This window comes from Neovison vison, chromosome 2 (assembly GCF_020171115.1).
Source record: "Neovison vison isolate M4711 chromosome 2, ASM_NN_V1, whole genome shotgun sequence".
Lineage (NCBI taxonomy): Eukaryota > Metazoa > Chordata > Mammalia > Carnivora > Mustelidae > Neogale > Neogale vison.
In genome coordinates, this window is record NC_058092.1 from 124,600,583 (window position 1) to 124,616,269 (window position 15,687).

Below are 15,687 nucleotides of genomic sequence, written 5' to 3' on the forward strand. Positions count from 1 at the left end.
CTTGTCGGGATCATCGTCGTCGCCTTTTCATAAGAGGTAGCCCTGACCGGTCAGTTTGATTCTTGATGCTTGGCGTGAAATAAAGTTTTGCTTGACCTTCGCTTTGTATCAATCTCGTTCCTTTGATCACGGACCCTAACAGCTCAAAGTCCTGCCCATGGGGGACCCTGCAGCACAAAAGAGTACTCCTCTTTCCCCATGACACGAGAACTAAATATTGAGATGGTTGTCCAAAGATAAGAGTGGGAACCAGGTCCATGGCCCATTAGACCATGCCCACTCAGGATGGGCAGCTGGGCACAAACAGCCATTGTGACCCTCAGCCTGTGACCCCTTTACAAGACCCCCCTCAGGAGCTGGACCAAGAGTCCTCAGAGTGGGCCTGTACGACACTAGGCCCAAATCCTAAGCCTTGGTGGGGTTATCTAGGCACCCGGACCCAGAACCCAACTCTTGAATCCCTGTTTGGATGGGACCCCTGACATGTAAAACCACGATCTCCCCTTCTGCCAGAAAGACACCAAACTCTTTGGTGCTGGGCAGAGTTCCCAGAGAGGAAGAAACTCCCATAGACCCATGAAGCCACCCCTCCATTTAAGGCCATTCTAGATACACAAACCAGACAAAAAAGCCTATGTTCTTGCCTCCCATCCACCCAGATTTCAAATCCCGAGGAACGATCCTCAGGGTCCACAGATCAGGGATGCCATCACCTTGCACCTATCTCTTATCTGAGTTTGTGTCTGAAGACTTTGATCCCAAAGCCCTGATGCACATGCTCTTCAGGATGGGGCCTCCAGAACGACACCACATCGCTGGGCCTGCACTCCCGAGTAAACTCTGCCCATCTCATTTGCCCAAACCCTCCAGATTAGGAGAAACATGCAAGAACCCTGAGCCCACCCTAATTTCATAGGCCACTCTGGAAAAAAATGCACTTTCTGACACAGCCTCAGCACTAACCTCCAGAAAGATATGTAGGTAAATGACCCTGAGTCTGAAGATAGAACCTGAAATACCCTAGGATGTAATCAGAACCGTAGCTTAGGTTTTCAGGGCTAAGTGCCCAGAGGCCTCTGCTGGAAAACCAACGTATGGTCCAATATGTGGCCCGTGAACCATACAAGAGAACGCCTCTTCTGCCGAGAAGGAATCCTGGCCCTTGGGAACTGGGTCTAACCCTCCATTAGGAGAATCTTGCATGTCCCCAGAGCCACCGCCACATTCGAAGGTGCCCTGGACACCAAGCAGCATTGTGACCCATTAGACTGAGAACTTCCCTCAACTCAGATCACTTGGAACTTCGAAGCAGAGCCAGCAGATCAAGTCTGCCCTGTTCTTCGGCTGCAATAGTAAGGTAAGGTGGGCTTCCCAGTCCTCCATTCAGAGAATTCTGCTATCAAATCTTTCCATATTGGTGACCCTGGAGCATTCGAAGCAGTCTTCTGCTGTCCCGAAGTAGGACGCCTTGCTGTTTGGAGCAGCTCAAAAGCTCAAACTAGGAAAACCCTCCAAGGCTTCTTGAGGCCACCCCACAATTCGTTGGCCATCATCAATACAAACTCCAGCATGAGCATACATCTGTTCCTCGTCCATACCCAGGTGCTGGAGATCTCGAAACAACCGCTGCACATTGGAAAGGTCATGGGCTTGGCATTGAGCTTAACCGTAGCTTGTGTTTTCAGACTTCCATCTTCGCACTCCTTGCCCACAAGCCCTCCATATTGGGAAATCTGGAGTCAAAACGCAGCCTTCTGCCTGCACACCAGAAAGAAGAATTGCCCTATGGGTCTGTGCAGAAACCCCACAAGAGGATCCACCTGCATGGTCCTCAATGGCACCCCAATATCATAGGCCACCCTGTGCACCAATGCTCTTCCTGACACAGCCCAGCTCCGACCTTTTGTCAGCCACCCAGTTAGCAGGCCCCATATCCTGCAGGTGGGACCTGCCTTGACCTGAGTCCTTCATCTCGAAACAACCTGGGTATTTTGATACCCGTCCCAGAACTTAGCCCAAAGTCTTGCCCATGAGGGACCCTGCAGCACCCATGGCAGGAAAACTGAATGTTAAGATGATTGTCCAGCCCTCAGATTGGGAATCAGATGCATGACCCATGAGACCACGCCAACTCAGGAGGGGGAGCTGGGCAGAAACAGGCTTTGTGACCCTCAGCCTGAGACCCCTTTCCAACAATCCCCCCTCGGGAGTGGGACCAGGAGCCCACAGCGCGGGCCTGTCATGCCCCTAGGCCCAAATCCTAAGCCTTGGTGGGGTTATCCAGGTGCCCGGACCCAGAACCCATCTCTGGAATCCCTGTTTGGACGGGACCCCTGACACAGTAAACCACGCTCTCCCTTTCTCCCAGAAAGACACCTAAGTCTTCGGTGCTGGGCAGAATCCCCAGAGAGGAAGAATCTCCCATGGACCCATGAGGCCACCCCTCCATTCTGAGGCCATCCTAGACACACCATCCAGACAGAAAGGCCTGTGCTCCTTCCTCCCAGCCTCCAGAATTTCAAATCCCGACGAGCTAACCTCAGGGTCCTCGCCACTATCTCTTACCCGAGTTTGTGTCTGAAGACTTTGTCCCAAAGCACTGACCAACATGCCCTCCAGAATGGGGCCTCCAGAATCACTCCACATCACTGGGCCTGCTCTCAAGAGGAAACTCTGCCAGTCTCAGTTGCCCAAAACCTCCAGATTAAGAAAAACCTGTAAGACCCCTAAGCCCAACAGAATTTCATAGGCCGCATTGAAAAAAAGGCACAGTCTGACACAGTCTCAGCACCTACCGAAGACATGCAGGTCAATGACCCTGAGTCCGAAGATTGCACCTGACATACCCTAGGACCTCATAGGAACCCTAGCTTAGGTTTTCAGCGCTATGTGCCCAGAGGCCTGTTCTGGAAAACCAGCATATGGTCCAACATGTGGTCCGTGAGCCATACAAGGGAACCCCTCCTCTGCCAACAAGGAAACCTGGCTCCTGGGAACTGTGTCTCACCCTCAGGTAGGATAATCCTGCATGGCCCCAAATCCACCACCACATTCGAAGGTCTCCCTGGACAACAAGCAGCACTGTAACCCATTAGACTGAGAACTTCCCTCAACTCAGATAACTTGGAACTTCAAACCAGAGCCAGTGGATCAAGCCTGCCCTGTTCCTCGGCTCAATGGTAACTCGAGGTGGGCTTTCCAGGTCTCCATTCAGAGAGCTCTGCTATTAAATCTTTCCATATGGGGGACCCTGGAGCCCTCTCAGTGGTCTTCTTCTGTCCCGCAGTAGGGCACCTTGCTGTTTGGAGCAGCTCACAAGCTCCAGCTTGGGAAACCCTCCAAGGCTTCTTGAGGCCCCCCCACCATTCGTTGACCATCATGGATACAAATGTCTGCATGAGCAGACATCTGACCCACGCGCATAGTCAGGTGCTAGAGATCTCGAAACAACCGCTGCACTTTGGAACTGTCATGGGCTCGGCAATGAACTTAACCATTGCTTGTTTTTTTCAGACTTCTGTCCTCACACTCCTCACCCGCCAAACCTCCATATTGGGAATTCTGGAGCCACAACGCAACCCTCTGCCTGTCAACCAGAAAGAAGAATTGCCCTATGGGTCTTCACAGAAACCCCAGTGGATATTCTACCTTCACGGCCCTCAACGGCACCCCTATATCATAGGCCGCCCTGTGCACCAATGCTCTGATACAGCCGGAGCCCCAACCTCCTGTCAGCTACCCAGTTAGTGGGTCCCATATCCTGCAGGTGGGACCTGCCTTGACTTGAGTCCTTCATCTCGAGCCAACCTGGATGTTCAGGTACCTCTCCCAGAACTTAACTCAAAGTCCTGACCATGGGGGAACCTGCAGCACAAAGTGTACTCCTCCTTCCCCAGGGCAGGAAAAATGAATGTTGAGATGATTGTCCAACCCTCAGAGTGGGATCCAGGTGAATGGCCCATGAGACCATGCCCACTCAGTTGGGCAGCTGGACACAAAAAGGAATTGTGATCCTCAACCTGAGACCCCTTTCCAACAAGTCCCCTCAGGAGCCAGACTAGGAGCCCACAGAACGGGCCTGTCATGTCCCTAGGTCCAAATCCTAAGTTTTGGCGGGGTTTTCCAGGTGCCCAGACCCAGAACCCATCTCTGGAATCCGTGTTTCGAAGGGACCCCTGACACGGAAAACCACGCTCTTCCCTTCTCCCAGAAAGACACCAAAATCTTGGGTGCCGGGCAGAATCCCCAGAGAGGAAGAATCTCCCATGGACCCATGAGGCCACCCCTCTATTCCGAGGCCATCCTAGACACACCATCCAGACAGAAAAGCCTGTGCTCCTGCCTCCCAGCCACCAGAATTTCACATCCCAAGGATTTACCCTCAGGGTCCACAGATTGGGCCTGCCATCTCCTCGCCCCTATCTCTTACCCGAGCTTGTGTCTGAAGACTTTGGACCAAAGCCCTGACACACATGCCCTCCAGGATAGGGCCTCCAGAATCACACCACATCACTGGGCCTGCTCTCCCGAGCGAACTCTGCCCATCCCAGTTGCCCAAACCCTCCCAATTAGGAGAAACCTGCAAGGCCCCTGAGCCCACCCCAATTTCATAGGCCCCTCTGGAAAAAATGCAGTCTGACACAGCCTCAGCACCTACCTCCAGGAAGACACACACATGTCAATGGCCCTGAGTCTGAAATTGAAATGACTTACCCTAGGACCTCATCAGAACCCTAGCTTATGTTTTCAGGGCTACATGCCCAGAGGGCTGTTCTAGAAAATCAACATATGGTCCAACATGTTGTCTGTGAGTCATACAAGAGAACCCCTTCTCTGTCAAGAAGGAAACCTGGCTCCTGGGAACTGGGTCTAACCCTCAGGTAGGAGAATCCTGCATGGCCCCAGAGCCACCTCCACATTCGAAGGTCTCCCTGGACACCAAGCAGCATTGTGACCCGTTAGACTGAGAACTTCCCTCAACTCAGATCACTTGGATCTGTTCCTCACCTACAATGGTAACACAAAGTGGGCTTCCCAGACCTCCATTCAGCGAGTTCTGCTATTGAATCTTTCCATATGGAGCATCCTGGAGCCCTTGAAGTGGTCTTCCACTGTCCCACAGTAGGAAACCTTGTTATTTGGAGCAGCTCACAAGCTCCAGCTTGGCAAAATCTCCAAGGCTTCTTGGGGCCAACCCATCATTCATTGGCCATTATGGATACAAACTCCAGCGTGAGCAGGCACCTAATACTCACCCTTACATAGGTGCTCTAGATCCTGAAACAGTCACTGCACATTGGAACTGCCATGCACTGGGCAATGAGCTTTACTGTAGCTTGTGTTTTCAGCCTTCCGTCTTCATTGTGACCCTCAGCCCGAGACCCCCTTCAAACAAGCCCCCTTGTGAGCTGCACCAGGAGCCCACAGAGCCACCTGTCATGCTCCTTGCCCACATCCTTACCCTTGGTGAGGTTATCTAGGCTCACAAACCCAGAACCCATCTCTGGAATCCCTATTATTACGGGACCCCTGAGACAGAAAACTGTACTCTCTCCTTCCACAGAAAGACACCAACCTATTGGGTGCCGGGCAGAATCTCCAGATAAGAAGAACCTCCCATGGACCCATGAGGCCACCCCTCCATTTCGTGGCCATCCTAGACACACAATCCAGACACCAAAGCCTGTGCTCCTGCCTCCCAGCCACTCATATTTCAAATCCCGAGGATCTGCACTCGAGTCTGCAGATCTGGCCTGCCATCACCTCACCCCTAAACTTTTTCTGAGTTTGTGTGTGAAGACTTCGGTCCCAAAGCCATGACCCATATGTGTTCCAGGTTGGGGCATTCAGTCCCACACTGCATCACTGTGCCTGTTCTCACGAGGAAAGTCTGCTCGTCTCAGTTGCCCAAGCCCACCAGATTAGGAGAAACCTGCAAGGTCCCTGAGCCCACCCCAAGTTCAGAGGCTGCTCTGGAAAAAATGTGAAGGGTGACATAGCCTTTGCACCTACCTCCCAGAAGACATGTAGCTCAATGTCCCTGAGTCTGAAGATTGAACATGACATGCCCCTAGGACCTCATCAGAACCCTAGCATAGTTTTTCAGGTCTTTATTCCCAGAGTCGTGTTCTGGAAAGCCAACATACGGTCCAACTTGTGGTCCCTGATTCACACAGTAGAAGCCCTTCTTTCCTGAGAAGGAAACCTGGATCTTGGGAAATGGGTCCAACCCTAAGTGTAGGAGAATTCTGCAGAGCCACAGAGCCACTGCCACATTCTAAGGTCTCCCTGGACAAAAAGGAGCATTGTGACTGAGAAACTCCATCAACTCAGATCAAATGGAACTTCGAACCAGAGGAGCGGATCAAGCCTGCCCTGTTGCTTGGCTGCAGTGGTAAGATGAGGTGGGCTTTCCAGGCATCCATTTGGAATGTTCTGCTATCGAATCTTTCCATATTGGGGACCCTGAGTTCCTCTAACCAGACTTCACCTGTCCCTCAGAAGGACACTTTGCTGTTTGGAGTAACTCACAAGCTCCAACTTGGGAAAGCCTCCAAGGCTTCCTGAGGCCACCTCACCATTAGTTGGCCACCATGGATACAATCTCCAGCGTGAGCAGACCGCGGACACTCGCCCTTACTCAGGTCTGGGAATCTCGAAACAGCCACTGCACATTGGAACTGCTATGTGCGCAAGACTGAACTTAAACCTAGCTTGTTTTCAGACTTCCGTCCTCACACTCCTTGTCTTCAAGCCGTCCCTATTGGGAGTTCTGGAGTCACAAAGCAACTTTCTGCGTATCCACCAGAAAGAAGTAGTGCCCTGTGAGTCTGCCCAGAAACCCCACTTTAGGATCCATCTGCACGACCCTCAACAGCACCCCAATATGATAGACCGCCCTGTGAACTAATACTCTGCCTGACACAGCCTGAGCCCCGACCTCCCGTCACCTCTCCAGATAGCAGACCCCATATCCTGCAGGTGGGTCCTGCCTTAGACTGAGGCCATCATCTCGAGCCAACCTGGGTATTCAGCTGCCTGTCCCAGGCCATAGCTCAAATTCCTGCCCAAGGGGGACCCTGAAGCACAAAATAGTACTCCTCCTTCCCCATGGAAGGAAAAGTGAATGTTGAAATGGTTGTCCGGGCCTCAGAATGGCAGATAGGTGCATGGCCCATGAGACCACACCCACTCAGGATGGGCAGCTGGGCATAAACAGGACTTGTGACCCTCAGCCTGAGATCCCTTTCAAACAAGCCCCCTCAGGAGCTGGATCAGATGCCCACAGAGCGTGCTTGTCATGCCCCTACACCCAAATTCTAACCCTTGGGTTTACCAGGTGCCCAGACCCAGAACCCGTTTCTGGAATGCCAGTTTGTCCGGGTCGCCTGCAATGGAAAACAGCTCTCTCCATCCCCCATGAAGCAGTCTTATGCTGTTTTATTTGATAACTACATATATCTCTTTTGGGAAGTCTATCCTGATAATTCCATCCTGTTTTCAAGTCCGGTACTTTTTTAAAAATCAAATGTAAAGATTTAAGATTAGAGCAAATCCAGACCAAATCAGTATTTGTGTGCCAAGGTGTGATGCAGCTACCAACATTTACTGCATCCATATACTACATCTCATATCAACTTAATAGAGTTGTAGGGCTAGACCAAGAAAGATAAAGGTGTCGTGTGTCCTCAGATTATATGCACACTTCTGAAGTATTATGACTGCAGCAATGTCATATTCAAACATGTTCATAAAAAGGGACCAAATGGTAATCATCTGGAACTCTTAAGGGAATGGACATATTTCACCTGAAATGAAGTTGATTTGATATTTGTGGTCTCTTCATGCATGTATCTGAATGATATCACGTGAAAAAAGGAATAGAAACGTTATTTATGTTTCCATAAACATTAATAGGATGAGTAGGGAGGAAGTGGTAACAGGTCCTCAGTTCAACATGAAAGAGAACTTTCTAATAATTAATGTTAAAGAAAAATTATCCTGACATTTGTTAAAAATCGTAAGGAAGATTAATTGACCATAGAGTTGAGGGTCCATATCTGGGCTCTCTACTCTGTTCCACTGGTCTACATGTCTGTTTTTCCAATTTATTTATTTTCAGAAAAACAGTATTCATTATTTTTTCCCCACACCCAGTGCTCCATGCAAGCCGTGCCCTCTATAATACCCACCACATGGTACCCCAACCTCCCACCCCCCGCCACTTCAAACCCCTCAGATTGTTTTTCAGAGTCCATAGTCTCTCATGGTTAACCACCCCTTCCAATTTACCCAAAAGCACATACCCTCCCCAATGTCCATAACCCTACCCCCCTTCTCCCAACCCCCCTCCCCCCAGCAACCCACAGTTTGTTTTGTGAGATTAAGAGTCACTTATGGTTTGTCTCCCTCCCTATCCCATCTTGTTTCATGGATTCTTCTCCTACCCGCTTAAGCCCCCATGTTGCATCACCACTCCCTCATATCAGGGAGATCATATGATAGTTGTCTTTCTCCGCTTGACTTATTTCACTAAGCATGATACGCTCTAGTTCCATCCATGTTGTCGCAAATGGCAAGATTTCATTACTTTTGATGGCTGCATAGTATTCCATTGTGTATATATACCACATCTTCTTGATCCATTCATCTGTTGATGGACATCTAGGTTCTTTCCATAGTTTGGCTATTGTGGACATTGCTGCTATAAACATTCGGGTTCATGTGCCCCTTTGGATCACTACGTTTGTATCTTTAGAGTAAATACCCAGTAGTGCAATTGCTGGGTCATAGGGAAGTTCTATTTTCAACATTTTGAGGAACCTCCATGCTGTTTTCCAGAGTGGTTGCACCAGCTTGCATTCCCACCAACAGTGTAGGAGGGTTCCCCTTTCTCCGCATCCTCGCTAGCATCTGTCATTTCCTGACTTGTTGATTTTAGCCATTCTGACTGGTGTGAGGTGATATTTCATTGTCGTTTTGATTTGTATTTCCCTGATACCAAATGATATGGAGCACTTTTTCATGTGTCTGTTGGCCATCTGGATGTCTTCTTTGCAGAAACGTCTGTTCATGTCTTCTGACCATTTCTTGATTGGATTATTTGTTCTTTGGGTGTTGAGTTTGTTAAGTTCTTTATAGATTTTGGACACTAGTGCTTTATCTGATATGTCGTTTGCAAATATCTTCTCCCATTCTGTCAGTTGTCTTTTGATTTTGTTAACTGTTTCCTTTGATGTGCAAAAGCTTTTGACCTTGATGAAATCCCAACAGTTCATTTTTGCCTTTGCTTCCCTTGCTTTTGGCGATGTTCCTAGGAAGATGTTGCTGCGGCTGAGGTCGAAGAGGTTACTGACTGTGTTCTCCTCAAGGATTTTGATGGATTCCTTTCTCACATTGAGGTCCTTAATCCATTTAGAGTCTATTTTTGTATGTGGGGTAAGGAAATGGTCCAATTTCATTTTTCTGCACGTGGCTGTCCAATTTTTCCAACACCATTTATTGAAGAGGCTGTTTTTATTCCATTGGACATTCTTTCCTGCTTTGTCAAAGATTAGTTGACCATAGAGTTGAGGGTCTATTTCTGGGCTCTCTATTCTGTTCCATTGATCTATGTGTCTGTTTTTGTGCCAGTACCATGCTGTCTTGATGATGACAGCTTTGTAATAGACTTTGAAGTCCAGAATTGTGATGCCACCAACTTTGGCTTTCTTTGTCAATATCCCTTTGGCTATTTGAGGTATTTTCTGGTTCCATATAAATTTTAAAATTATTTGTTCCATTTCTTTGAAAAAGATGGATGGCACTTTGATAGGAATTGCATTAAATGTGTAGATTGCTTTAGGTAGCATAGACATTTTCACAATATTTATTCTTCCAATCCAGGAGCATGGAACATTTTTCCATTTCTTTCTGTCTTCCTCAATTTCTTTCATGAGTACTTTATAGCTTTCTGAGTATAGATTCTTAGCCTCTTTGGTTAGGTTTATTCCTAATTATCCTATGGTTTGGGGTGCAATTGTAAATGGGATTGACTCCTTAATTTCTCTTTCTTCTGTCTTGTTGTTGGTGTAGAGAAATGCAACTGATTTCTGTGCATTGATCCTATATCCCGACACTTTACTAAATTCCTGTACAAGTTCTAGCAGTTTTGGAGTGGAGTCTTTTGGGTTTTCCACATAGAGTATCATATCATCTGCGAAGAGTGATAATTTGACTTCTTCTTTGCTGATTTGGATGCCTTTAATTTCCTTTTGTTGTCTGATTGCTGAGGCTAGGACTTCTAGTACTATGTTGAATAGCAGTGGTGATAATGGACATCTCTGCCGTGTTCCTGACCTTAGTGGAAAAGCTTTCAGTTTTTCTCCATTGAGAATGATATTTGCAGTGGGTTTTTCATAGATGGCTTTGATGATATTGAGGTATGTGCCCTCTATCCCTACACTTTGAAGAGTTCTGATCAGGAAGGGATGCTGTACTTTGTCAAATGCTTTTTCAGCATCGATTGAGAGTATCATATGGTTCTTGTTCTTTCTTTTATTGATGTGTTGTATCACATTTATTGATTTGCGGATGTTGAACCAACCTTGCAGCCCTGGGATAAATCCCACTTGGTCGTGGTGAATAATCTGTTTGTCTTCCAGATCACTAATTCTATCTTCTGTCTCAGTTACCCTAGCTTTGAGAGAGTTTAGATTAGATTGGAACTCATCTAGAGCATTGTGGACCTCCTCCCTGGTAGCTTTAAGCTCCGCCCTAACATTGTGACCATCCTGTCTGGTCGCTTTCAGTTCGGCCCTAATCAATTCTTTTTGGTCATCCATGGCTTTCTCCAACTAGCTATTCCCTGCATAATTGTTAGCCTGAATTCTCTTTCCGACATATTGCCTATGTTGATAGCCGTTAGCTCTGTTGCAGAAGGTCCATCCTCTGTATTTTTCTTCTGTTTGGCATTCCTCCTCCTAGTCATTTTGGTGGGAGAAGACCTAACAGATGTAGCTGGATGTATCAACTCTGGTGAAGTCAAGGTGCACCCTGGAACACTTCTGAGCAATCAGCATTCCCCACCCAAATAAGAGACAAAAGAAAAGAAAAAGAAAAGGAATAAAAGGAAAAGAAGTAAAAGAAGAAGAAAAAAAGATAAAAGAGAGAGAGAGAGAGAGAGGAAAGAAAGGGAAGATGAAAGAGAAGGTTCAGCCCAGATGGGCCCCAAGGTAAGATTTATGAAGTAGACAAACAAAAAGAGATAGAAAGTCTGATACAATTATATTGCAAGAGAAAGAAGAAAAGAAAAAAAATATATATATGCAAATAAAGAAAGAACCTCGTCAAAAAGAACCACAAGTGTAAAATTTATATGCTATCAGGACAAACTCAAAAAACACAGAAACACTGGTGGAAGAAGATGGGAGAGTTCTTATAAATTCTCAGTGTGTGCGAGGAAGGTTGTTTTGATTCTTCCTGGATGTATCTTGATATCTTTGTTAAAGGACTCAACTTTCCTAAGATAAAGGGGATTAAAAATTGGTTTACCTATAGGGTTAGTATTGATTGGGTAAAGGGGATTACTTTGAAGTTAACTCTATATGAATATTAGAGGATAAAAATAAAAAGGAATATACTAGACAAACTAAACTAAAATTTTAAAAAAAGGAATTCAAAAAAAATGCAAAAGAAAAACATAGGTGTATGTATCAAAAAGTTCAGGTTAGAAAGGTATTATGGAATTTGATGTACTGTGCAGCTCGCTTTGGTGGTAAATAGGTTAAAAAATTATGTATGTGTAAAATATATATGTATGTGTAAAATATATATATATATATATATATATATATATATATGAAGCAGAATAGTGGAAACGAGTGAATAATACAAGTTTTCGTATGAAGTAGTGGTGGTTCTCTTGTAGTCCTTTTTTTTTCCTTTCTTGGTTTGTTTTCTGGGGGAGGGGCCTGCCACGTGGGTTGTCAGTCAATGATGATTCCTAAGTTGAGTCCCCCCGCCCCCCTCAAGGGGGTGGGCTCTGGGGAAACTGGTTTTTTCAAGCTTTTGTTCTCTGACGGTTTTTTTTTTTTTTGCTTGTTCACTTTTTTTCCTCTCACCTTGACTGCCTTTGATGGTTTTTGTAGTATTAAAAGAAATCAAACCGCACCCTGATCTCCGTCTCAGAGAGAAGCCTCAGTCTGGGTGCAGAAGCTGAATAAATTCCCCCTTGGACACTGGCAGCGGAGGTTCCAAGTTGCAGACCCTGGGGGCGCAAAATCTTTTGCTCGTCCCCAATGCCAAGGCAGTGGCGGCTGTCTGGGAACTCCTGACTGCCAGAGGGCTTCCAAGCAGTGATTGCACACTGAGATTTTGCCGCCGGCCCAGGCTGGGAGTGCCCGGCTTGCGCGCACCTCTTTTCAGAGGCGGCTGTGGGTCAGGCGCGCGTCTGGGGCACTGAGAACGGGGCGCTGGTCTGTAAGCCACAGGCTGGGCTTTTGCGCGCCTCTGTCCGGGGAAGACTTTCGCGCGTGCGCGGCTTAGACTTTTAAACAATGGCGCAGATCAAGAAGCGCCCCCGGGCCTTAGTAACCCAGGAGAGCTTGAGGGAAGTGTGCGCGCATCTCAAGCTTTGTGGTAGGGCTATCGCGCGTTCTGCAGACCGGTGCAGCTCCCATCCCCTCACAGGAGCCGGAACCCATGCGCTCTGGGGCACGCTGGCGGCTTAGGGACCAGGAGCTGGTTTCTCCGCCGCACTCTCTCTGTTCTCTGTTCTCTATGTTCTATAAACATAATACATTATTTCTTAAGTATCAAATAAAGAAAAATAAAATTCATCACTGTTGTTCTTAGTTGTTTCTTTTCCCCAAGATTACCTAAATAATTTAGCATCATAAACTACCATACTTCACATTGGAAAACGCCTGAAGAGTTTTTCTTTTGAATTGAACCTAGATGCTTAGGTTTACTGAATAACAATCCATAGAAGTGAACAGCCATATGCAGATGTTATATAGTAGTGTCCTATGAAGAGGTCTGCTATGCTGATTATATAGTTATCCATACCATAGCTCCCTTCCCGGGAGATGGTAGATGAGACTCCAGCAGTTTCCTGTTGACATAGTTGATTGGAACAACAACAACAACAACAACAACAACAACAAAGAAACCCTCCATACATGCATAGCCTAATCTAAGTAGAGTTGGATTTGAGAAGACCTTATGAAGTCTGGAATTATATCAGCATGTCTCGAGTCATCTGTGATTAAAAAAATGTTATGACTGTGGTTTTTAGGCTTCTGGATCATTGACTTGGGAGTATGGAGGAAGATGAACCATTTCATCTCTTCTGCAAGGTGAGAGATGTTTCTATCCCAGAAGAGCTCTTTTCTCTCAAATAACAAAGTTATACCAACTGAAACTCTTCTTCCAGCCTCATTTAGAGTAGTAGATCGTTTTTAAATTGCAGATATCTTGGATGCACTCAAAGGGTTAACAATACTTTAGAGGAAACATCCTTCAGGATACTTTTTTTCCTAACATTGAATAAAATCCATTCAATACAAGGACAGCTGAAGACCAGATTCTGAGAATCTTAAAAATTAAGAATCCTTTGTATTGGTTGTGTTAGGCATTGCTGCACTTTCCTGCGATTCTGCAAGAATGAAAAAAAAATACTGTTTGAGGAAAACTAGTCAACAAGATGTTTGGGTATGGTTTAGATCCTTAAAAATAATAGAAAAGCACATTCTCAGACCCATGCATTGGAGAATATTATCTATTATCTGTTTTGTCACAAACCTACCATGTGATCATGCATAATTCATCTTGTGTTTCTTAGTTTCTGTTTTATCACTTATAAAATGAGAGTGTTTAAAAAAGGGCAGAAACAGACTCATATACATAGAACAAATTGGTGATTGTCAGAGGGAACAGAAAGTGATGGGGAGTGAGAAATCCAGTATTCCAAGTGTAGAATGAATAAGTCATGGGGATAAAAGCTATAGCATAAGGAACACAGTCAACAGTATTGTAATATGTTATATGGTGACAGGTCATGACTACACTCGTGGTGAGCAGAGAACAATGAAGAGCAGTTAAATCACTATGTTGTACACCAGAAACTAATGTAACATTGTGTGTCAACTACAGTTCATTAAAAAAAATCCTGTCATTTCTGTGAAAATTACTGATTAAAACACTTTCACAAGGGGGGGCAAGATGGCGGGGTACTAGGAAGAGGCGTCTTTTCAGCTGGTACACCAAAGTGAGCTGATTACCTACCAAAGAACTCCGATCACCCATGAAATCAGCCTGAGATCAGAATTATACAAGTCTGGATCTCTACAGGGGCAGAAGACGCCAGTGAGCAGGTAAAGCGGAATGGGAACGGTGGACTGATATCAGAAGATAAACAAAAGGGGGAGGGAGCCACCAGAGGCGACCGGTGGGAAAGTAATACCCCAATATGAGCGAGAGTGCCCTGCATCTGGGGACCAGCATTAACTTGGAGACTGGTTGAAGGCACTCCAAAAGAGCAAAGGATTGCAGGGGGAAATTGTGGGAATCAGGGTGGCTAGGGACAGGGGCTTAATTCACCGGTCCCAGACGGCCTCCCTGGCGCGGAGGCAGAGAGAGTGCGTGAATAATCCTTTTAATTCACTGTTGAATCCTATTGGCTAGTATTTTGGTGAGAATTTTCGCATCTGTGTTCATCAAGGATATTGGACTATAGCTCTCTTTTTTGATGGGATCCTTGTCTGGTTTTGGGATCAAGGTGATGCTGGACTCATAAAATGAGTTTGGAAGTTTTCCTTCCATTTCTATTTTTTGGAACAGTTTCAGGAGAAGAGGAATTAGTTCTTCTTTAAATTTTTGGTAGAATTCCCCTGGGAAGCCACCTGGCCCTGGGCTTTTGATTGTTTGGAGATTTTTAATAACTGTTTCAATCTCCTTACTGGTTATGGGTCTGTTCAGGCTTTCTATTTCTTCCTGGTTCAATTTTGGTAGTTTATATCTTTCTAGGAATGCATCCATTTCTTCCAGATTGTCAAATTTGTTGGCGTAGCATTGCTCATAGTATGTTCTTATAATAGTTTGTATTTCTTTGGTGTTACTTGTGATCTCTCCTCTTTCATTCATGACTTTATTATTTGGGTCCTTTCTCTTTTCTTTTTGATAAGTCTGGCCAAGGGTTTATCAATTTTATCAATTCTTTCAAAGAACCAGCTCCTAGTTTCGTTGATTTGTTCTATTGGTTTATTTTTGGTTTCTATTTCATTGATTTCTGCTCTGATCTTTATTATTTCTCTCCTCCTGCTGGGCTAGGATTTCTTTCTTGTTTTTTCTCCAGCTCCTTTATGTGTAGGGTTAGGTTGTGTACCTGAGACCTTTCTTGTTTCTTGAGAAAAGCTTGTACCGCTATATATTTTCCTCTCAGGACTGCGTTTGTTGTGTCCCACAGATTTTGAACCGTTGTATTTTCATTATCATTTGTTTCCATGATTTTTTTTCAATTCTTCTTTAATTTCCTGGTTGACCCATTCATTCTTTAGAAGGATGCTGTTTAGCCTCCATGTTTTTGGGTTCTTTCCAAACTTCCTCTTGTGGTTGAGTTCTAGCTTCAGAGCATTGTGGTCTGGAAATATGCAGGGAATGATCCCAATCTTTTGATACCGGTTGAGTCCTGATTTAGGACTGAGGATG